A 26,475-nucleotide genomic window follows, 5' to 3' on the forward strand; every position below is an offset into this window, starting at 1 on the left:
TATGTGGGAGATCATTTCGAAATCGTACCCTTATGTTATACTAGTACTATGTTGCTGTATCGCTCCTGTTCCAAAATGTTTGACAGAATCAGAATCAAGTAACTTAGGCATGCGCAGCGTTATAGAACATTGCTTTCAAAAAATTGTTCTACAGCACCATCTAGTGGCGAGTTACAGAAACATTGATAGCCTAAAAACCTTCTCTATGAAAAATTACACATACATGTCAAGTTTCATCACGATCGGTTGAGTGATGTAGACGTTTATCACTTACCAACAAACATCCATTTTTATATATTAGATTGAGTTGCCTGCCGGTCAATATAGTTTCAGCCCTTCGAGCAATTGGTCAAAAAATCCCCATTTCAGTTTCAGCCTTATGCTGGCAGATGTTGGTGGTGAAAATCTTAGAAGAGTAAAGTATGAACAATAATCCAACTTGGGATGTAACTGACCAAAAGTTCTTGTACGTCTTTCGTGAATTTGGGTACCAATCACGAATGGGATCTTCTTCAACCAAACGCCGTACAGAAAGTAGGAATGGAAAAAACAAAGAAAGTCCATCTTCAAACAAGTGACCTCTATCTGCAAAGGTGTTGAATTCCTGTTCGTCTTTCTAGAAATTAATTTTTTATATCAAAAATGTTCTTCGAAGCGGTAATTGCAAGGGATAGGGGGTTGATATAACGTTTTCCGTCCCATAAATCCAGCAACGAAATTCGTTTTGATTAATAAGCTTATTCCAGAGAAGACGTACAGGAATGTTCATCACCTTCGCATATAGGGGTCCCTTTCCTGAAAATTAAAATATTTCTAATTGGCTGTCCGATTTTTCCGTACGGAGTTTGGTTAGGAAATATATCAGTCGTAATTAATATCCAAATTTATGAAAGTTGTGCAAGAACTGTCATCAAATTAGCCTTCCCCACTTGGTGAAGCAATAAACTTTACTATAGGCTTTTGCTGGTATGTTTCATTCTAGTAAATTTCTCGAATAACTTTCAAAATCTTCCAGGAACTTCATTTGAGCGTCCAAATAGGAAAGGTCTAAATCTATTCATAGGCAGATATCATCAGCAGCTCATTTCCTCAAAAGCAGATTCATGTTTCGTCATTATTTTCTAAGGTTGAAGACATAGCTCAAAAACAAAGCTGTTCTGACACCATACAGTCGCTGTTTCGATCTGCCATAGAGCTCATCAGTGAGTTTAGACTGAGCAACTAATGCATTGTTGGAATCAACTGTACTTGATGGGCAAGCAAACAATAATATAGTAAGCAAGTTATCATGGAAGATCGCCCTCATTAAGACACCGTCTAAGGTTCCAACTGTCAACTACGAACTGCTTTATGATTGTGCCAAGGCATTTTGGTGTCCCCCAACAAACTTATCGAAGCATCCAGTTCTGAGACATTTATCTTCCTGGAGAAAACTTATGTCTGGGTTTTTGTGGCTTTGAATTGAACCTGGTTACTTTCATCCCAATTTGAAATCACTTTTAGATCCTCATTGAGATATGCAACCTCTTGCTGCGGGTGAGGATGTGACTCCGTAGCCGATGTCCTGAAATCCAAATGGAATGGCGAGACAAGTGTGCTGTCGTCAGCAAAGCAATATATCGGATTCTTGTTTTTTTTCCAATTAGTCGTTGATATAATAATAATAATAACAATAATATTATTATATTATATATGCAGCTCGTAGATGGAAGCATCCTACACCATCTGGATGCCGGAGAGACGTATACTTACCTCGGGGTGGAACAACGTCACTCACAAGAGGTAACTGCAGTGAAAAACTCTCTCCGCGGCAGTATCAGCACAAACTTCGACAGATCTGGTCATCGGAACTGTCGGGGAAGAACAAAGTTGCTGCAACAAATATGCTTGCCGTTCCAATCTTACTCTACTCGTTTGGAGTAGTGGACTCGGGAGGAGCTGTATCAACTCGACGTAAAGACATGAAAAATGATGCATCTCTATAGGAGTTTGCATCCCAAATCGTCCGTTCCACGGTTGTACTTCCCCCGACAACAGGGAGGCCGTTGACTTTTAAGTTTGGAGTGTCTACATGACAAAATGGTACTGGATACAGCCTGTAAAGTCGTCAGGAGTTCGGAACCCCTTCTCTGCATGGTCCGTGACCATGAGAGAGCAGGAATTGGAGCATTTCTCTTTAGGGCAGCTGCCCGAGCAGCTGATGAACTCGGTATAGTTTTCGACTCTGAACGAGGTGACTACAACTCTGTCACCGAGTTTGAACCCGTTCTGCAAAAAGCTCAGATAAAAGCCGCAGAGATCACCTTACTTCTGCGGAGACACATGGATAAGCCAATGCATGAGGTCTTCTTCAATAACATTGGAGACCTTGGCTTATCAAAGCGCCTGACTTTCGCTTTCCTCAGGTCGAGTGGGCTGAAGTCGGAAACTGAGGGGTTCATCATGGTGAATGGTGTCTTCAACACCTTAGTCTACCGCAGTCGCGTGATGGGTATAGAGGTTCCTGACACAAGGTGCAGGGCCTGCCGCGAGGTGCCCGAGGCCCTAATGCACTTGCTATTAGCATGTCCAGCATATGCGGTCTCGGCCTATATCCATCGATATAACGCGGTCCTAAAAGTGCTATATTACCATCTACGGCACGCTTACGGTATTGACGAGACACCGGTGTTGCCCTACGCTCCGGGGGATATTGAATCCGTTGTGGGGAACGAGAAGTGCCGAATTTATTGGAACTATTCGTTCCCCACCCTCAGGCTCATGCAAGCTAATAAGCCTGATGTAGTCCTTCTCGACCACGAGACCAAAACGATATTTGTCGTGGAGTTTTCAGCTCCTGGTGAGACGAATATCGTCAGAAAAGAGGAGGAAAAACGGATAAAATATCGAGATTTTCTCTTCGAACTCCGAACTCTATCCAGATCACTCTGTCAAGATGGTTATTGGAGTCCTTGGTGGAATTATGTCCTCTCTACTCTCGAATCTTAAAATCATACCGGCTTGCCGCACTAAGGCAGAAATCTTAGCCGCATAGATGCAGAAGGCTGTCATTCTTGGCTCACTGCGCTTGCTAAGGGTACATGATTCTTGGACCCAATGATCACTTACCCCACGGTGTGGGGAGTGGTCATTGGTTGATAATGCTGGCACGCCCTCCCGAATGTATCAGGGCTTTGGGGGATAGGGCCTGACCAGCGCACACTACGGTGGAAAAAAAAATTGATTCACAATGTATACAGATTAGAGTACAATTAAAACAAAATATGTGAACAACGTGGTTTGGCGATAAGAGCAGAGCTCTTGTTTCGCAAGAAGTTATAAAGAATATGTAAGTACATAAATATTTGTATAAAAATATGTATGGCCTTCATGGAGTAGAAACTTCAAAACATTCTATTGAATTTTGTGAATTTGGTGTTGTAGTTGAGCAAATTATATTTCAGCTTGAGGTAAAATAGGCTGATTAAATACTAGACAAACAAAAAGTAAGAAAAATAGATAAAACCTTAGACAAATATTACACGTTCTATAAGAATAAAATATTATTGTACAAATAGATAAAATCTTAGGAAATATGGATGAAATTATGCTACATACAATACAGTATGATGCAACTTTGAAATAAATTTGACTAAGACTAACTTATTTCACTCTAACAGATTTCAAAAAGTGTCTATCTTTTTCGAGAATGTGTTATCTTATTTGTTTTTTGAATATTGGTTTGAAATAAGACTTTTTTATTTTGTGAGGTACGGTGTTATATAATTTAGTTGCCATGATAGAATATGCTCTTTGTGAAATTGACCCTTTAACAGTAGGATATGTAAGTTGGTCACGATGTCGTTTGTTATAGTCGAGGTTTCGTGATGATGCTTTGTTTTTGCTGAAATGATACTTCACGTTTGTACAATTGTAATATAATTGTGTACACGCAGAGCTGATCCCCATGCTGTTATACCATATCTCAAATGGCTCTCTACTAGGGAACTATATAATTGATTAAGTTCTTTGTGAGGTGAGTAATTTTTCAAGGAACGGAAGTTGTGAAGCATTGTTTGCAGTTTTTTCATTGTATATTTCATATGAGAGTCCCATCTTGAGTTTCTATGTATGTAGACGCCCAAGTATTTGATTTCTCTCAGGGAATCTATTTTTATTGTTTTTCCTTGTTCGCCGACATCAAGAGTTTCAAATGGAAAATCATTGGACAGATTGCAGCTAAAAGGAAAAAACTTAGTTTTTTCCAGATTCACTGTCAGGAGCTTTTGGTCAAACCATTTTTTGAGCAAGTGGAAATCTGTTTCTACGTTCTTTTTCAAATCAAGCCAAGTGTCTGCCTCATAGAATATCGCAGTATCGTCTGCGTATCCAATTATTTTCCCAACGCTGTCCAAATTGAATAATTCATTTAGATATAAATTGAAGAACAAAGGACCCAGTACCGTACCTTGTGGGACTCCACATTCTATTTGTTTTTGATCGCTAATTGTATCTGCAATCCGCACAACTTACATTCTATTTCGAAAGAGGGTTGGAGACAATATGGATCCCTAGGGAACACCAGCGTTGATCTGTTTAAAATCTGTCTGTTTAAAATCTGTTTTTCCGTTTATCAGCTGCCGCCCCCATACGAACGACAACTCTCAGAAGTTGAAAAACTTGTGCGAGCTAAGGACTAACGAGGTCTTACCTTTTAACGTGTGATTCCTAACACTGTGAAAGTATTCAAGAGATATGATGTCATTCAATTGAAATGTAGCCTACAAAATGTCTTCTTCATATTCTCAGGTTTTCTATAGGGGCCTAAATATAGTTCGTGGTAAGTTTTCAAATTGACACCTCATATATAATATATAATATTAACGTACATCCCAGGGCAGATCCAATCCCCAATACACCCCATATGTCAACATAATAGTTATGTGCACAAAAAAGTCTATTAACCCCGAAGTTAATTGGGTTTTTTTCGTTTATTGGAGTCCGGTTAAACAAATTCTCTTTGTGCGCGTGAAAACGAGTCGGGATAAATCGGGCCGAGATTAACTTGGAATTAAATATCGAAATGTTTTTCTGTGGAGTGTGTGTGCCCGGGGATTTAATTTCGTCCATGTTTATCTCGTAAAAACCAATAAATGGTCTCGCGAGTGTCTCCTGGGCTAGATGGGGGTGTGTTCCGCCCCCCGCGGGCCCTGAACTAGGATCCAGTTTACACCGAATAGGTTTTCTTCTTCCTTTGTCTGTTTCAGTAATGGGAAAAGTAGTAGCAGTAACGATTGTACTGTTAGTTATTGGTTTTTACACTTTGAATAATGGAAGAGTTAAGTAATAATTTTTATCCACAATCATTGTATATTGTACCCATTAATCACGGCAGTGCCTACTATTGTGGAAATATACTATAAATATCTGATATTTGTTCTTAGTCAGAAATCTCCCTCAGAAAGTGTTTTTTGAAAAATATGATTGTTTATAAAGAATGATTGGAATCCGTATAACGAATATCTGAATTGTGATTTCGAATATTATGGAGATGAGTCCAAAGTTACTTCCGGTATTACATACATGTACATATGTAGCTCTTTTCTTTCTGGAGATATACAGGAAAAACTAAAAAATCCCAAATAATTTTTGCACCTATATCTTCTTTATTCGGAGAAATATTGAAAATCTGTCCACATTTTGCTAGTGGCACTTGATGTGTGCTATCAGAATATGTCCATGAATCTTTTATACAGGGTGTCATCTGACTTGGGCCACCCCCATCTTCGAAGTTTTAAATACGGACCTGTATTTTTGTTGTATTTTTTGTTTCGTCGACGTTCACTTCACTACTTAATACTGGGAAATTAAATTACGGACCTGAAAATTGGTTGACTGATTTGAATAAAAACACAATAGCAATTTTCACGTATCCCTATGTACTGTAGGGTTTTTCGAAAGTTTTTTTTTACTTTTTAGGTACCTATCCATATTTTTTCCATTGCTCTGAGCGTTTTCTACAATGAACTTCGAATAAGAAAACCTTTTATGATTATCTGAAACATATCTACATAAAAAACATATTAAATGTGTTTTAATAGGCAGAAAAAGAAATAATAGTGATAATAACATCCGAAACGAACACTATAAATGCAATGAAAATTGAAATGAAGTAATTTATATACTCAAATAAATTAATGGCGCAATAAATGTTCGAATTGGAGTTCATCCATTTCGAGACATTTTTGAACTCGGTTTTCAATATTATTTACTGTCCTTAATACACTCATTTGCTGCATTGTTGCGAAATCATTCAAAATCCTCAAATTTGAGTCTTCCACATTTTTTGTCTCTCTGCCAGCGTAAATCCTATTTTTCAATTTCCCCTATAGACAATAGTCCAAAATAATAAGATCTGGTGATCTTGCAGGCCATCTTATTGGCTCATTATTTGTCTCGAAATGGAAGGACTCCAATTCGAACATTTATTGTGCCAATAATTTTTTTGTGCACATAAATTACTTCATTTCAATTTTCATTACAATTCGCCCAAATATAAAATTCAATTTGATTTCTCAGTATGAAGTGAACGTCTACGATCCGAAAACTACAACAAAAAATACAGGTCCGTATTTCAAAATTCAAAGATGGGGGTGGCCCAAGTCAAATAATACCCTATATAAAAGATTCATGGTCATATTCTGATAGCCCACATCAAGTGCCATAGCAAAATTTCGACAGATTTCCAATATGTCTGCGAATAAAGAAGACATAGACAAAAAAATAATTTAGGATTTTTTTGTTTTTCCTGTATATCTCCAGAACCAAAAGAGCTACATTCAATTTTTTAACAATATTGGATAGATCTCTAAAACACGCAACTTTGACACAATTTAAACGACACTCATATATATATATATATATATATATATATATATATATATATATATATATATATATATATATAAATGGATGTGTCTTGGTTGGTTGGTAAGTGATAAACTTCTACATCGCTCAGCCGCTCGTGATGAAACTTGACATGTATAAGTAATTTTTCATAAAGAAGGGTATCAATTTTTCTGTAACTCGCCACTAGGTGGCGTTGTAGAATAATTTTTTGAAAGCACTGTTCTATAACGCTACGCACGCCTAAGTTTGTTGATTCTGATTCTGTCAAAACACTGGAACAGCAGCGATACAGCAACATAGTACTAGTCTCAAATATAACTGTCTTCTAACATTATTCAACATATCTCGCGTGATCGACCTAATCGCAAGCATTATTCGTTCTTTTGAATGAAACCTAAAGGTTCAGTTTTGTACAAATTGCTCTTCACATATCCCTATGAAAAGAAATCTAATGATGAAAGATCAGGTGATCGCGCTGGCCATTCAATCGATCCTCGCGTCCCTATCCACCGATTGGGAAATGTATCGAGATATTGCCGGACATTAATTTGGTAATGTGGTGGTGCTCTATTCTGCTGAAATTATATTCACTGGGTTGAGGGTTTCCTGGATCAGGATATAAATTTGCTAAACTAGGAATGACATCATTTTGAAGTAACGCCAAATAATTATCGCCATTCAAGTGGCCCCCAATGAAAAAGGGACCAATGATATGATTTCCTACAATTCCTACAGTTCCAGTGAGGATTTTCCGTTGACCAGTAGCGACAATTTTGCCGATTAGCATGACCGTCAAGAGACAAACAACATTCAGCAGAAAACATAACGTTTTCTAATTGGATGATATTGTTATCCAACATGTCCATCATTTGCTCACAAAAATAAGTTCTTCTATCTTTCATGAGCGCCTGAATAGGTATCATTTTATAGGAATGCATTTTATTTTCTTTTACTATGTTTACTATCGATGTATGGCTAACATTGAATGTAGTGGATGCCTGTCTACTCGATGTATGTAGGTTTTCCTCAAACTCAAGCATCACATCTAATTTGAGTTCATCACTCATTGCATTGCCAGCCGCTTTTTTTATCTGCCCCACATGATCAAGCTCGCGAAACTGCTTCTCTATTTTGTTTATTGTTCCTTGAGATATGGGCGGTAAATTAGGAGATTTCTGATGAAATAGGTCAGCTACTGCTTGTTGTGTTCGGGTTTTATCTCCGTAACCAATAATTTGTAAAACTGTTATTTTATGCTTTTCTGTTAATCTAACCATTTGTCAGACTTGAAGTTAACGAACTTCAAACTTAAATTAAAATACTGACAACTAATATTGTAACATATAAAACAAGTTGACAAGGCGTTTTAAACTAACGTTGCCACGGAAATTATTTACAGTTTTTTTAAGAATACAATCTAAGAAGAACATTGCTGCTTACATTCTTATTATCTCAACATGAAATAAGTTTTGAGTATATTGGAATAAGTTTGAGTGTATTTTATCGAATTTCGGTAACGACATGATTTTAATTCATTTTATCCTAATTGTTGTAACAAACTTGATAGCGATAACATTTTTGAGTAGAGGATGAAGAGATCTTTCACAAGCCTATACTTCCCATTTATAAATTTGGGGATTGTACCTGTCATTCGACGGGGGATGAAGGTAAGGGTAGCATTTTTCCGTTGAAGGTCAAATTATAATTTAAATTCGAGCTGTTTCGAAATTTTATTAAAATATGTACCGTAACCAAAATAATGAATTTATTCCATTTGGCTTTTACACACTGTATACTACTTCTGCCAAAGAAGAAGTCTGACACCATTATGAAATGATTGAAAGCCGCTACTTGAATAAATAAAATTATGCAAATGTCAAAAAAGCCACCATTCTCTAACTATTTTTGATGATAATTCATTCAATAATGAAATATATACAATTAGAAAAGACTACAACTTCCAGACTGTCAGAGATAAACCATTTCCAATAAGATATTAACTTCAAAAGTTAATAAGAGATTATCTGGTGGCAGTGTAATTAACTTTTAAATGAGGAAGGACAGACACTTTTATGAATGAAATAGTATTGGAAAAACCTGAAACTTTCATTCATAATTCACTGAAGGTATACAAAGGCACCGGAAGTTTCCTATCGTAAATATTGAATGGATTGATTGTGGTTAATGAAAGGAAATTATTGTAGGTAAGAAAATTAAGAAATCAATCTTTCATTTCCGAATTGAAATATACAATGGATTATATTGAAAGGGGTATATTTTAAGGAGTGAATAATTTTTGAAAAGAAAGGTTTATATTTTCTACTTTTCCATCTTTACAACAAAAAATGTGATATCTGATTTAATTTCATGACGAATGACTGGAATACAAACTGACCAGAGAAACGAATGTTTTGTATAATTCAGCGTTCATATAAAAGTATTTGTTTCGAAAATATTTTTCTTTCATGTCTGTGTCTCAAAGTTACTCTTTTGCACGATCTACACAGCTTTATAAAGAAAAAAACTTTTTATGTTTTTTTACCACTTTTATTTGTGATGAACGTTACTGCAGTTTCGGCTATAAGAACATTTTTAAACGAATACTATTTATATTCCTTAGAAAATATCCTCAAAGGACGAAACTGCAATAAAGTTAGTTACAAACACAAGTGATAAAAAAAAGTTTTATTTCTCATTTTTCATACCTCTTTCAAAAGAATCAGAGCTAATACAGCTGAACACTAGAAGAGAGCAGAAAAGCTTCAATTTCACAAATTGAAATGTTATCAATGATCCAATAGTATAATAATAATAGTAACTTTATTCACTACAATATTTCGAATACAATAATGAGTACATGGTGGAAGTGAATAAGGAACTTCTGCGATAAGTTTTTCGCGGAGAAGAATATAACTTTGTGCAAAAAATTAACTATAACATATAAAATGTTAGATATAAAAAGGAAGAATTTTATTAAGTGTATGTAAATATGTAAGATCTATGATATATAATGAAAAATGTAGAATGTTAGAGTATAAACTAAAATTAATGTAGATAATAATAATAATACAGATATACAAACGATGAATAATACTGTAATGTGTCTAGACATCGAACAAAATATTCTTCATCGCAGTTTGTAAACATTCTCATCAAAAATGAACAATGTTTCAAATGCATTGCCAGAGTATTCATAAAATTAAATAGTGAGAAGATATAAGTGGCAAGTATTCTCGAAAAACCACAGACAGGAAACTGTTAACACTGAATTGGCGAAACATAAGTGGAACCACCTGTTTCGCTTGCGTTGACGCAGCTATTTTTATCAAGTACTTTTCTGGTTTTTCACATTTTGTCTTCAATCGAGGACCGCCTGCCCGGTACTGACGTTGCCCAATAGGCTGAAACAGCTGTCTACCGGTGGCTCTTAAATTGAAATCAATATGGGAATGATCAGAGAGTACTCATCTATTCATATTTTGATTTTTATGGAATTATTTTCCAGCAGCTTGACTGCATTAACCTTTCTTGATTATATATATATATATATATATATATATATATATATATATATATATATATATATATATATATATATATAGAGAGAGAGAGAGAGAGAGAGAGAGATTTTATCATCGAGTGTACATGATATAAATCAAAAATTAAACAATTTGTGGACACAACACTCAAAAAAGGTTTGCCCTTGGGTTTGCAGAGGCCCAAGCACACTTCTTTGTCGTACGCCTTTTTCTATTTCAGTGAAGCCTGAGAAAAAATAATTTGTTGACTAAGTTGTACTTTTTGCTTCCTGTTACTCAAATACGATTTCAAGAAATTCAAGGCATTTCCTCTGATTCCATAATTGGAAAGCTTTCGAATTAAAATGGAATGATCAACACAGCCATAATGTTTTTTTGAAGATGATTGACGCTAGTGGAATTCACAGCCATAATAATTGAATTGAACTGGCCGATACTTGAAACGATACATAATAGATATGAAATTCGAATTCTGCGTTAAAATTTGGCATGCAGGGTCAAAAGCGATTTCTAAGCAATTTTTGAACTGAAAATCAAATGTCTACTTTGAAGAATGACTAAAATACAGGGGTGTCTTCATCTCAAGTGTAACACACAGTATATAATACCTTCATCTTGTACTACTCTGATATACAGCAATACATGATAATAATTCAATGTAATTTTCATGAATAGGATTAATTTTTATCAATTATCATCAGAAGAGCTAATTAATTTTCAAAGATCTTGTATCTTTTACCTATGTCAGTGCCGTATCAGGCCAATTGTACCAACATGCCGAAAGTGAAATTACCTTAAGGGTTCTTCGGGTAGGATTAATTCAGTCGAGTACGTACCTGTGTTGCGAATAGACTCGGTGAGTTTCCGCAAAATCACAACAAAAATGGTCTGGTTAGTTTGTTATAAGTATTTTGTGTTGTTGAGAGTTGGAAAATCTATTCTGACCATATAACTGATTTTGAAAGAAAATCTACTTTGGGACCAGACTGACATTAAAATTCTTTATAAGCCCAAAAATCATCCAAAACTTCACAAAGTTCATTGAGATGTTTGCGACATTATATGGAAGTTGTCATTTCAAAATTTTTGGAATGATTTTCACACGTATTTACTTAAGGAAATACAGTTACGATTTTCAGATAGAAAGTAATGATGCAATTTTATAATCCAATGTTTTAGATTTTGTTCATTCTATCATCTCAGCACTGTACGAGGGCTGTTGATAAAATAAGGTGAGTGTTCAAGTTTTGCGGACTACGTATATTCGCTTAGCGATTTTGTATTTCTTTAATGTTGTCTACTTTCAAAATACCCCGTTTTTGAAAAATGGAAATTAGTACTATTACTATTTGCAAAAATATTAGTTTTGTATAGGCTCGCGAGGATCTTTATACAGTGTAATGTAGTAAAGATAAAGAATTATACTTTAGCAGACAGTAATTCGAATAGTATATTTCACTGGGTGGATTATTAATTTGAGTTCATACAAATAATTCAAACGACAAGTACATTTTAGGCTTTTTTTAAAAGCTTTTATTTAACTTGACTTGTATGTATGTTAACAAATCTTGCAATTTAATTTTACCCACTTCCCGGTATCCGATTGACCTGAAATTTTGCATTCTGGTCCAGAACCGATGACAATGCATGTTAATCATAAACGTGACCTGATGCGCTGCCAGGATCGGCTCCGTACGAGAGATCCTCAGCGGTAAATAGGAGTGACACGAAATTCTGTATACGCATTCATTCATGATAGGCAGCTTTCATTATGTCAATTCTATGAAGTCATGAATTAATATGGTAAATGTGATTTAAAATTTCATTTTGATCTTTTTAGGGCACTCAAATAAAAGCCTGTTTTGAGAGTTTTTTTTATCATTATTTCATTATTGCATCAAATCATTGTTAGAATCCTTTATTTTCAAATTAGTTCACGAAATGATATTCTATCGATAAATAATACATTTAGATTTACAGAGTATTCATTAAACATGCGGCAAAAAATTAAGGGACTATTCCTTGGACTACTCTTAGGATATTTGTTCTCTGATGATTTTTAATAGGACGCTTTGTTTCGAAGATACGAGGCGAAAAGCAATTTTGGTAGTTGTTCTGCACTGGACCTACCAAGTAATAAAAAATCTAACAATTCCATTGCTACCTATCAACAACATTCCGATTACTACAAACTTCTGCAGACATTCAATTTGCTGAGCGTAAAGTGATCAGAAACGATCCTGGTGTCTTTGAAAGAGTTCTAGAGTCGATTGGATTCTTATCCGAGCGGAAGGTAGTCGTTTTCAACAGTTCTTGTAGCATATTTAATAGCATATGGAGCATATTTAATAAACACCCTATCACTATGTTGAATGCCAGATAATTCTTCAACTCGTTATACTACTCTATTGAAAAAATACAGAGAATTTTCTTTTTACTCAATAAATAGTTATTTATTATAATTAATTTATATCTTGTCCTCTTCGTAATCCCTCTCAGATATAATACATTTGTGCCAACATTTTTTTTCAATATTCGAAGCAGTTATGACATGCACTTTTTGGTGTGTAGGGGAAAGTGGGGGAATGGCGCTCACTTAACGATAATCTACAAATTTTCTGTCGCAAATTAAATTTAAAAAATCTAATATAAGCATAATGATATTTATTTCATGTACTTTGATTAATACAAAGGAAAAACTGAAAGGATAATCCGTTCACAAAAAAATCACTACAGGTATCTATACCTATAGTCGAAGTCGGGGGTAATGGCGCTCTATCATGATTAACATGTTATTGATCATTAAACGTCATTTTATTCCTGATAGAAATCGCAACCACTACAGTCCTGATGCACCCATTTTCCACACATTGTGCGCCTGTACCACATCACCATGTCTTTACCAAATTCATAACAAATTGAGCAGAACTCTTTCGGATCAGCATTATCCAGTTCATCATCATCACATACATTATTGTCATAACAGAAGATGAAGTGTCTGAACATAACTTTCGCTTAAGAGCTTCTTTTTGGTATCGCTTTCAGCTTTGGCCGTTTCTTAGCTGATGCAGATGGATTTGGTAATTTCGTGGTTTTATTGGTACGTCGCCTTTCTTTTTCCACAAACACTTCCCTAACATGTGTTGAAGTGAGAATCTCAGAGTATTGCTTTTGTCTTGAAGGCTTTTTCTCACACGTTGATACCTCAGAAATTGGCATAACTTTCGTGGATAATACAGTCTGGGTTTCATTAGTATCATCATCGTTGATCGATAGCCGGGCAGTCTGGCGTGGGTGCTTTGTTCACTCTTTCAATCGCCCGATGTGGGAGTCAGTGGTTCAAGTCGATACATTTTCACTTGTTATCGTCCAACCCGTGTTAGGAATCACACGTTAAAAGGTAAGACCTCGTTAGTCCTTAGCTGGCACAAGTTTCGACTTTTGAAGGTTGTCGTTGGTAGTGGTACGACAGGTGGTTAACAGAAAAAACATCGTTTTCTTCAACACGAGCAACTGGAACTGGAGATGTTTTGTTTTTTTCTTGCGCTGCATGAGCTTCCTCTGGAGCTTCAGGATCTCTTGAAGTATCAGACGCCAGGAAATCTTCATCAGTGAAGAAATTTGGAAAAAATAACATTTCAACGTAGAACAAAAAAATCCCATTATATTTCATATGAAGTGACAAATCCTACTGTGAAATTTTCATAATCCAGGGAGAATATTTTAATACCATACCCACACTACTGGCCAGCAATGTTGAAGAATCATCAGAAGAACCCTCACTTAGATACTTCAATCCTTATACTTTTTCATTTAAAACAACAACAGAACCAGAAATTAATGATATCATCAAAAACCTAAAATCCTCTCAATCTACTGGTAATGATGAAATAAGTCCTAATCTTTTAAAAAAGTGTTCGTCATTTATTGCAGGCCCACTAACTTTTGCCATCAACTGCTCGTTGGAAGAAGGTATTTACCCAGATAGCTTAAAAATTTAAAAAAATAAAACCTATACATAAAAATGGAAATAAAACTCAAGTTGAAAATTACAGGCCCATTACTGTCCCCAGTGCTTTTGCAAACGTTTATGAAAAATGGGTGTCAAATTCAGTCGTTTCATTCTTTGATCTTCATAAGCTATTCAATGAAAATCAATTTGGTTTTAGAAAGGGACGTTCAACAGCACAAGCTATAATAAAACTACTAAAAGAGCTATGTAATAGTCTAGATATGGGTAATCGAACTCTGGGTATTTTCTTAGATCTAAGTAAGGCATTTGATCTTGTACACCACAGAATTCTACTAGACAAATTGGAAAAGTATAGTTTTAGGGGAAACTCACGTAGATGGTTTGAAAGTTATCTCCAAAATCGAACACAAAACGTTGAAATAGATCAGTATCAATCTAAACGTTTAAAGTATACTATTGGAGTACCACAAGGCTCTATTTTGGGACCTCTACTTTATATAATTTATGTCAATGACTTTGAAGGAAATTTTGTAATTAATGCGGATGACACAACACTACTGGCTAGTGGTAAGAATGTTACATCCACAGTAGACTTGGCTCACAGGGAAATTTTAAAAGCCCAGGACTGGTTTTCTAGCAATGAATTAATCTGCAATGATAAAAAATCATCCTTCCTAAGATTTAGTTATGCCCCAAATGGTCATGATCACAGTTTACTGTTAAAATCACAGCACGGTTTAATGAAACAGGTGAATTCAATAAAATTTCTAGGACTTACTCTCACTGAAGATTGTAAATGGAATCAACATATTAATGAAATATGTAAAAAAATAACGCCTATGTGTTACTGTATCTATCAACTCAGTAAAATTATAGATAAGTCGGTGGTACTCATGTACTATCATGCCCAATTACACTCAACAATCTAATATAGTATAGTAGCTTGGGGACTATCACGTGAGGCACAAAGGGTATTTATTTTACAGAAGAGAGCTGTCAGAAACATTCAGAGTGTAAATAGACGTACTAGCTGCAGAGATCTATTCAAAGTTTTAAGAATATTAACTCTCCCATGCATTTATATGTACCAGCTGTTAATTTTTGTAAAATCGGAGCAGCGACCTTTTACCTTCTTAAACAAAAATAATTACGGTACAAGAAATTCAACATTGTTAGAAATACCAAATCATAGACTGGCTAGATCAGAATCAAGTCCAATTTTCATGGGTGTCAGGCTATTTAACAAATTGCCAAATCATGTTAGAAAAATGTCACTAAGAAAATTTAAACCGTTCCTAAAAAACTTTCTGATTGATAAAGCCTACTACTCCATTGAAGAGTTTATAAATGACTTATCAATATAACTGAAGAATTGAGATTGTCATCTAGGGTTGTTAATATATTATAATTTTACCTAGTTATAAGTTTTAATATATAATTTTACATAACTGTTCATATCCTATATGTACATAATTTTTTCTTTTTTATAAGTTTATTTATATCATATTACACTGACTTGTTCTATATCATTGAGTTATGATCCAGAAGAACCAATAAAATATTATTATTATTATTATTATAATTATGTGATATGAAATTTTGCATTCAAATTATCAACAATAGAAAACAGAATCGATTAATCAACATTTACAAACTGAGAAAATGAGAGGTATGAACAATGCAATATTAGTAACAAAAAATGTTGGCCCCACGTTGGGTGCCGGTTCATAACTTCCATCAGTATGTTAATTTTAAGGTTTTGGATCGTGTATTGAGGAGGAGGGACTCAAGTATGGCAGGTAAAAATGAAATATAAACCATAAACATCAAGCAGTCACTAATAACTTCATGATTATTGGTTTTGTAATTAGAATAGCTAAATTGGGCAACTGTTTTAGTAAATATACCGATGAGATACTACAAAACAGGTTTGAAAGCAACAATGAATCAGAATCAGGAGTCACACGTTGAAAGGTAAGACCTCGTTAGTCCTTAGCTCGCACAAGTTCCTCAATTTCTGAGAGTTGTCGTTCGTATGGGGACGACAGCTGATTAACGGAAAAACAGATTTTGAACAGATTTTTTAAACAGATGGAGCAATGTTGAAAAGAATTGGATCATAAGAAGTGACACGGTTAAAAAACGTGGTTCTAATCTCTTAGCACTTCAAAGGGGCTTTTTACCATAACTGTACAAAACATATAATTGAAAATAACGACAATATCGCAAAAAGCAGTTTGAATGATTCATCCGCGTAACACGACCAAATTTTTGTTCATTCAGGTTCATTATTAAGCAAGGCATATACTGGGTGATATTCAATAAATAAAACTCAAATATATACCAGTTTGAAAATATCCTTTCATATTTATTGAAAAAAATATCAATCAACGTTACATTATCCACGTCATTATTATCGATGAAGATTCAATTATTATTCCAATTCTAATCATCAATATTTTGTTGCAATAAATAATTGTGGCAGTCACGTGACAATTTTCATCGTTGATCAATAACACCTGATAATAATATTGATATTAAATATTAAAAGGGGTACATCTACTTCATTAACTCCTACCAGGGATCAGAATTTGAATATGATTCCAGGTAACACGATTTTCCGAAAAGGGCTAAATATTGCGCAGTCGCGGTGTCCAGTCATTTGATTGGACCAGGAACAAGGGGAGGCCTCAAAATATTCTACGCGAGTGAATAAAGCTGTGAGTTCACGTTGATAGGTCATCGTATACTATAGTTTTTCTTGTATCAGTGACAAGTTCAGTTGTACAAGTGTTACGATGTCTGAATTAAATGTTATGGCAAGAGAAGTCAGGCCTAGGGCTGTGTACAGCATCGATCAAATATTAGGAAATGGTTATACATCCCATTCTTCTAAACCCCAGGAAGGTTAGTGAGAAGAAACATATCATAGTCTAGTTTATAGTTATTTACTGACCATGCCGAAAGTTAAAGTTATAATTTCATTCATTGATTTAAACTTTTTCTTCCAATATTGAATACCTCGTTTATTCACTGATCAAAACTAATAATAAACATTGAAAGAATCAATTTCTTGAAACACTTTCACATTATTATTATTATAGTAAAGAAGAAACTATATACCTTTGAGCAAAATTGTTTCACTCAAGTATGTGAAAGTAGTAGAAATTGTAGTTAAAATACTTTTTTGAAATTGATTGACTCCTTTCTTTCTTCGCAAGATTCCCATATTTTTTTGTATAAAAAAAGCAAAACCTTTCTTTCCCAAACTTCATAAACCGTTCATACAAAGTTGTGTTTTCTGATATACAAAAAATACTTCTCATTGAATCAAACGCAACTTATATCATTTCCATAATATTTGTTTTCTAATGTCACTTTCTGAATGCAAAACCTTGAACAGACACACATTTTCATATTCATTTTATATTCATTTATTCACGGATTTCAAATGGTTTTTGAAAGCTGTAGAAACGAAAGCATGGATTGTGTATTAGCTATGAACAACTCCACAATATGATATCTATAGCTTTCTGACTGAAAGTTTGACGAAGAGATTCCTTAGCGAAAGGCGCATCCTGAATTTTGGCGTGAAACACGTTTTCAAAACTAATTTTTACTCTTAAGTCATTATTTCTTTTGTATATTTTCTCAATAAATGTTTGTGAATTCAGAATTATTTGGTCTATACAATGGTGGATTGAGTTACAAAACTGTTTCTGATGTTTTAAAAATGAGCTTGGCCTTGAGAATAAAATTTATAAAACAAATAGTGATTTTCAATGAAATTTCCTGTTTGGGAAAATATTTTCTGAATGATTTCACTGAAAATACAAGATTTCTGGTTCTCGTTTCAGCATTTCAACTATAAAATAAAGAATTTTTTGTTGTTTTTCGAAATATTTATTTATATATTAATTGATTTTCGTGTATATTATTATTTCTGAAGAAAGGAGAAATGAAACTTTCTATGTTTTTTACCACTTTTGTCGTAAGTGGTTATTATTCTTTCCTGTGAATTTCTGACGGAGGGAGATCGAAATAAAACACAAATTGAAAATTACACCAGATCACTTTATTCAATAACATTGATTACTACTGAACATTTTTCAATGATGGGCAAAATTATTAAACACGACAAGTTAATGGTAATGTTGGAAATCATTGAAAATATCTCAAATTTTGTGTATATGGATTACTATGAGAATATTCCATCATTTGAACTAAAAGGTTTTCGTCAGAAGAATATGTTTCAATTGTTTATTGAAGGCTAGAAATTATAATTTAATTTCATTTGGCACTTCATCATATATTTTAGCTATATTGCATGAAAAAATTAGCTTGAATTATGCTGGGTTATGTTTTGTGTATATGTGGTGAGTTCAAATGGCGTTGATATAACTATTTTAATTTTTTCAAGATTCAAAATACACTTTTCATTATTTCTGAAGGTTAATATTTTGCAAATCCTTATAAGTTGTTCTGCTTTTTATTTTTTTTCTTACTATTTCTTTCATTTTTTTAACAATTCTTTTCATTTCAATTTTTTTTTTTAACTTTTTCTTTTTTATTTTTTTTTTATATGAGTTATATATCCAAATTTTTTCTAGTCTCGTTTTGATTTTCATTTTATTGTTTTAATTTTTAAAAATTTGTTGCATTACACTATACTAAACAAACGGATTCAAAAAGATTTTTATTTTTTCTGTTGACTAGAAATTCTTCCAATCTTATAGGGAATGTTATATTTTCACTTTTGTTGGAAGACTGTTTTTCGAAAGACAAGTTCCCTATTATGTAATTCTGTCTATCTAACTTTCTCAGAAAGATACGAGAAGCAGAGATACAAAATACATCTATTTTCCATGTCGAGCCAGTTTAGATGTGGTACCTAAACATTTTGAGGTGGGATTTTTTCATTTCATTTCAAAAAGTGAACGTATACTAGGTCTGTTGAAAAAATTTGGTGAATTTTGAATTTTCTCAAAAAATATGTCTTTATTCGTTGATTTCTAAATTGTCCCATTCAACAGTAGTCCACCTGAGATATGTATTACAGCAATCATTCTCAATCTTGGGAACAGAAAAAGTCGACGAGGGCCAAATCTGGTGATTATTGTGGCTGAAGCATAACTACGGTGTTGTTTTTGGCCAAAAATTCACGCAAGTGGTGCATATCTTCAAGGTAATACTCCTTATTGACCGTACGACCATATGGCAATAACCCCGGATGCACTACGCCACGGTAATCAAGGAAAACAGTGAGCAAAACCTTGACATTGAATCGAGCGTGACGTTTTTTTGGTTTTGGCTGCCCTGGGCTCTTCCTTGGGATGATTGTACTTCAGTTTCGATGTCATAACGGCACTTTACCAGCAATTACTTTATGACACAAAGTTGCAGCATGTATGCCAACATCCTCAGCAACTTATCTACTTAATAGTGATTCGACAATTCTCCATAAACATTTTCTCCACTTTCGTTGTTGTTGTCATTCACATCTCAATCTTCTGTAAAAAGCGTGTTCCATTTATAAACATTTTTCTGTCTCAGATTACAATCACTGTATGTCACTGTCAACTTTCAAATCTTTTTGAGCACCTAATTCCATTTTTTAAACAAAATTTGATGCAACTTCTTTGATCCATGTTTTTCAGTAGCAGAGAATCTCCGAACAGGCAAAACACTCCCAACTTTTCGTGAACATATGTACATTTACCTTATTTTTTTCCACATACTTTAACGTAAACTTTCATGTTGTCACAAAATGAAGGAGAGATGAAACGCAATAGAATTTTTTGGCAAGATTTCAATATTCACGATAGCTCTTTTTTCTAGACACAGAACCACTGGAATGCGATTTGAGCGAGGAAGAATTGGCAGAAGAAAGTCTGGACGAAGCAAGCAGCAACCGTCCTAGAAAAACTAGACGATGTCGAACAACTTACACGACTCATCAGCTATATGTGTTAGAGGAAACTTTCAAAACCATTCAGTATCCAGACGTTTTCACTAGAGACGAATTGGCTGAGGCGCTGAACCTCACTGAAGCCAGAGTTCAGGTGCGTTCAGTAAAATTGAATTTCCTCCAAAGGAAATTGAAAAGAGTCATCATGATTTTGAAACTATTATTGTGAAATATCCATTCTTCACAAGGTCCACCATATTTTTGTATCGCACACAGGCTAAACAAAAGATTTTATGAGCATTCGGGTCTTTGATTACCTACAGTGGCGTACGCTTGGAAATTCAATCATAAATAGCACATGGGCTGAAAAAAGTCGGGCATAGAATTCGCTTTGATAGTTCAATACCACTTTTGAAGAACAACTTATCGTTTGCCTCAAAATAGTCCTCAGTAATATTTATTTGAGCGAAATTTCTTACCGGTTAACAATTTTTCTGAGGTCTGCGAACATCCAGTAGTCGCTGGGAGCCAAATCTAGCGAATACGGTGGATTTGGGAGCAATTCAAAGTTCAATTCATGCGAAATGTTCCAACACAGCTCGGGAATTTCAAGAAGACACTATCTTTATGACGAGAGTTTCATTATTTGGGGGGTGGATTACACCCCTTCCATCCCTCTGAAAATGTATGATATCAATTCCAAATGTTCGTTAGATGTCTTTCAACGTACCCTGTGAATTTCAAGCTGGCAGAATTCTGAAAGGACTTTTGTTCGATTTTCATCATTTGAGGGTAGTTTTACACCCTCTCAACGTCTTTGCAAATTTGCAAATCTCTGAAATTGATATACTCGTAGGAGTATTGAGAATGTTTTCTAATGTGTCACATAAATTGTGAATTTTTGTATAAGAAATAACTATGTTGTGAGATATCATTTTGTCACTGACGCCACTGGAAATGCATCTGCCGGAATTCGATCAAGTCGACGAAGGCCGTTTTTGTCTGGTCTTGATGCAAATTCAAATTCATTTTTTTTTGTTAAGTTCATAACAAAGCTACAGCTTTAGAACATGTCACAAAATACCACAAAATTAACATATGCTGTGTAATATAAATAATAATACAGTACATACATACAATCGCGCAAGGCGTCTTTGCTCTATGGTCCAGGGAATGAATGGAAAAAGTCATTAATAGGGATTTTCTCTAAGTAATGTCTCTAAATGTTTTTTGAATTTAGTAAAGTTCAGAGAACGTACTTTGAGAGACAGGGCATTGTACATTTTAATATCAATAGTATCGTCCATTCTTTGTAACCGGGTTTGAGGTATAATCAAACTATCTTCATTTCTAGTATTGTGACCGTGTATATCAGACACAACAGAGTAACTATTAATGTTTGGTTTGACATATAGTAACTTTACAAAAATTGTCAGAGAGTAAAGTGTCATTATTCTCAACGTTTAAAAGATTGGTTTGCAGGAGTCTTCAAAATTAGCTCTTATAATAGATCATACATCTTCTGAATGACGAATATAAAATTTAAATGAAACTGAGCTTCCGAGCTCCAGACAGACAAGCCATATCTAATAATGGATTCGAACAGGGCATAATAAGTAGTTATTGCAGCGGATTGGATAATAAGTTGTTTAACTTCTCTTATAGCAAATACTACACTATTCAGTCTATTGCAAATTGTATATATATGTATGTTCCATAATAGCCTGACATCTATATCTACACCCTGAAATTTACTGTGCAGCATGTCTAGGTCGTTTTCTACATTGTAAGATAATCTGGATTCGAAAATGAGACTTTTGGTTTTTTTCATTGAGTATGAGCTTGTTTGTCAAGAACCAGGTTTTTGCTTGTTCCATAACTTGCCCAGGGATTATAGCCGGACACTCTCCTTTATTGATACTGATGCCATTTGTGGTGTCATCAGCATACATAATTGTCCCGATATTTGATATGAACATATTTGGCAAATCGTTAATATAGATAATAAAGAGAAGAGGGCCCAATATTGATCCCTGAGGAACTCCTCTACTCATTGTCTGAGGAGTGCTTCTCTGATTTTCAATACAAAGTACCTGAAATTGATTGGACAAGTGGGACAAGTGATTAGTTTGAGTGCCACTCCTCTCATTCCGTAGTACTCCTCCGTAGTACTCTTCCGTAGTACTCCTCAGTAGTACTCTTCCGTAGTTTTCCTCAGTAGTATGTCATGATCAACACAATCAGAAGCCGCACTTAGGTCTTGAAGATTCCCAAAAATTTTTCGTTTCTTTCAAAACTGGTTTTTATAGCACGAGTTAATGATTTGATAGCATCCAAAGTGAACATATTATTCCTAAAACCGGCGACTGTTCTACCAGTGAGAAAGTTATCGAAGTGCTTGAAAAGATGTTGACGAGTGTCAACTACTGCTGACGTATTTTCGTTGTATATTTCGTTGATTTTTTCACAGTGAAACTCTGTTGTGATGGATTGATCCGGTTGCAGAAAGTTATAGTGAATCACAGCAGCTGCTGACCACTATACAGTGACCAAGGCCTTTATTGGTGGGTTTTTGCCTTTGACAAGTACCTGGGTGGCTGATTGGTGTTCAAACACAGTCCTAAACGTGACTATTAGATCCAGAAAAAGTTCTAATCTCGATAGAGGTGAAAAAACGATAAGTGTTATACTGTCACAAGCTTTCGACACTGTTGATCGCGGTTCATTTTTGAGCAAGCTGTTTTGTCTGGGAATTCGCGGCTCATCTCTGAATTGGTTGAGATCCTATCTGGATTGCAGAATGCAAACTGTGAGGGTTGAACTGTAGGGCTGGGACCTTCCACTCTAGAACCTGTGTCGTTCCCACCGGTGTTCCCCAGGGTAGCGTTCTAGGACCTACGCTCCTTCTTTTATTCGTACATGACCTCAACAACAGTAATCGTCAACATTGTACAGTGCAATTTGCCGACAATTCTTCGTTCACTCTGAAGTCCTCGGAGTATGAGGGATTGTCGTGTCAGGCCAATCAAGCAGTTGATGATATGCAAAACTATTGTTCTCAAAATGGTCTCAATCTCAACAGCTCAATAACTAATACAATCGTCTTTCCACTGAATGAGAAATATCGCAGTGTTCTGGTCAAAATAAATGGCAAGCCAATGCAACAAACTTCATGTGTAAAATTTTTAGGTTTGAACATTGATGCTCAACTCTCTGGGAACTATGCTGGGTCACTTTCAACCAAGGTTCTCAAATTCCTATCTGAGTTACTGCAGGTCAACCACTTCAGGGCCCCTCTTCGAAGCTAAAATCTACGAAACGAGCAGAACTTTTGAAACAACCTTATACAAACCTACATACATTGTAGATCACCATTGCTACTAATAACGCAATGATTCATCAATAAGATGAAGTCTTGTAAATATCACCTTTATGCAGATGACTCTTAATTATATTTATCTTTCAAATCTTCAGATATAGGTCAAGCAGTAACCGATAATTTTGATTTAACTACGATTATAAAAGTGTCCACTGACCATGTTGAAAATCAACGCAAACAAATCAGTAGCTATTATTTTTGGAAGTGATAGCATCAGAGAAGAATTAAAAACCTACAGCTTGAAAATGGGAAACTCTGAGATACAATTCAGACCGTATTCAAAAGATTTGGGGTTGATTTTAGATCATAAACTAAGATTTCATGAACATGTAACCTACAAACTTAAAATTGCTTATTCATCATTGAAACTCATATATCCTCATAGACAATATCTGGATGTAGATGTTAAGAAAATGCTATGTGATTCACAAGTTTTATCTCATTTCAACGACAGGTGTCGCATACAAAAAGTTCAAAACTCTCGTATCAGGTTAATATTTGGTATCAGATAAAGGTCCAGAATTTCACACAAATTAGCAGATTTGAAGTGGTTGAATATGTTTAATTGTAGACGTCTTCATGCAGCATGCATATTCTTTAAAATATTCAAATATAGGAATCCTCCCTACTCATATTTGTCTTATAGAACAGATATCCATAACCTGAATTTGCGTAAAAAGACAGTGCTAAACATTCCTGTACATAAAAAGGAAATATTCAAACGATTTTTTTTTCTATAATATCTCCTCCACAATAAATTATCTCCATAAATGGGAAAACAATTGTTTTCCCATTGTTTTTAAAAGTAGGTTTAAACAGAATTTGTTCAGCATTCAGAATAACTAGGTCCGCGGCGAGAATCCTGAAACAGCTTTTAGCTATTCACATATCTATATCTTTATATTACCTCTTCTTTTCTTTCCTTTTTTTCTTTTCTTTCTCCGTATCTTCTCTTCAAACCCTCATTTATTTACTTTTATACATTTTCGGCATTGGTGGAAGAGCAGACGCGAATGCAAATTCACGGTCTGAACCAAAAGCAATTTGCAATCAAATACAAAGTGTTTTTATTTTTAAAAACACTCTCTTATATTTTGTTTTTTGTTATAATCTTGTATTTTGATGGGCAATACACTCAATGTTATCACTCACTGCTTTCGAAAAAAATTCTTCGTTAAGCTTCAGATACATTTATAACTATTATGACACCTTATTTTCGGAACACCGTGGTAATCGTCTCCTTTTTTTGTTTTTAGGTTTGGTTTCAGAACCGCCGCGCCAAATGGAGAAAATGCGAGAAGGCAGCGGAAAGAGAAACGGCCTCCTACGTTAACCCTGGCGATCATCGCCTGATAGACCATGGACAGCAAATCCCGGCAGTGAACTTACACTCGATGGCTAATTGCCACTCTTGGCCCTCTTTGTCATTTGCACCAATGTTCCTTCCATCTGGGGGATGCCCCTGGGCTCACACAGTTCCAAATTTCCACAACTTGTATTCCCAGTATGTACTAGCGGGGGGTGTTCCCCTTTTCAGCCTCTCCAACTCCGCTGTTCCTGAAGAAAGGTGGGCTAGTTTCTGTCCTAAATTCCCCCCTCCCTTGCAGCTATCTCCCGCAGCTTCAGGTGCTCTCACTGGATGCAGGAGGTATTAATGAAGCCCAAGTTGCTGTAAACGTGCCTCGCCAATTTGTAAACTGTGGGCAGATTTCATTAAAGTGTAATAAAGCCGGTGAGATGTTTTGTGCTCTGACCTTTCGTGATGGATTTCTCTGATCTTCGGGGCAGTTCATACATTCTTTTTCAACTGGTGCAGCTAAATTCGACATCCTTCTTTGGTGAATGAAACTCATAGAACGAGAAACGGTGCTGTGGAAGCTGACTATGACGACATAGTGAAATTGCAAATCGGACTGTGACATTACAGAGCATTCTTTGAATGTCTCTGCCCGCTTTTATGGTCACCAAGTGACGCAAAAGTTCAATTAATATATTTTACTTTACTGAATCTACAGATCTGTTGATATTTATTGTATTCTGATATGTTCGAATATGATGATCACCCTATTCTGCTGAATTAAAAAACCTATGTAATATGTTGTAGTTAATTATATTATTGGAAATATATTTATTGATATTTACTCGTTGTTTATGTTAGTGGAAAATTTTTAACTTCGTTTTCAATATTCAAATTATTGTCATTCAATTAACTCGAAACATATTGCTGTTCAATTCAGCGAATTATGTGAAATGTTCTGGACCATTATGAACCATCAAAAGCGTTGTTTTTCTGAAAGGGGCCATTGGTAGGGGTATATAAAGTAAGATACGTGGTCCATAGTTCTATTTAAAGTCCCACACAATTTTATACCAACTTATATAGCAAACTCTAGGGAACACCATCAACGCCGGTGTTCTCCAGGGATCCACATTGTCTCCAACCCTCTTTTATTGCATATCAACGACTTATTGGAAAACTAAGGATCAAATATATTGCTTCGCTGACGATTTCACGCTTGTCTGGTCATTCCATTTGGATTCCTGGACATCGATTGCGGATGCTCATCTTCATGAGCAGCAGGAGGTTGCATATATTGATGAGGATCTAGAGGTAATTTCGAATGGGGTGGAAGTAACAAGGTTCAAGCGACGAAAACCCAGGCATCGGTTTTCTCCAAAAAGATAAATGTCTCCGAACTGAATATAATAATGTCAGGACAAACAATCCTGCTTTTTGCTTCGATAAGTTTGTTGGGGGTTGAGATGGACATCAATATGTCTTGGCACA

At 35.0% G+C, this 26,475-nt stretch overlaps 1 non-coding gene across 1 annotated transcript; it reads left to right on the forward strand.

Annotated features, from left to right (window-relative positions):
• The first annotated feature begins 6,971 nt into the window (after positions 1-6,971).
• On the forward strand, positions 6,972-25,828 carry LOC111513583 (uncharacterized). The gene is made up of 3 exons (XR_012468360.1): positions 6,972-9,092; positions 20,239-20,462; positions 24,944-25,828. It is a non-coding gene; the product is annotated as an uncharacterized protein (transcript).
• The last annotated feature ends 647 nt before the right edge of the window (positions 25,829-26,475 follow it).

The sequence above is a fragment of the Leptinotarsa decemlineata genome, unplaced genomic scaffold, assembly GCF_025532065.1.
Source record: "Leptinotarsa decemlineata unplaced genomic scaffold, Ldec_3_MD MMD2_tig00078422_RagTag_RagTag, whole genome shotgun sequence".
In the NCBI taxonomy this organism is placed as follows: Eukaryota; Metazoa; Arthropoda; class Insecta; order Coleoptera; family Chrysomelidae; genus Leptinotarsa; species Leptinotarsa decemlineata.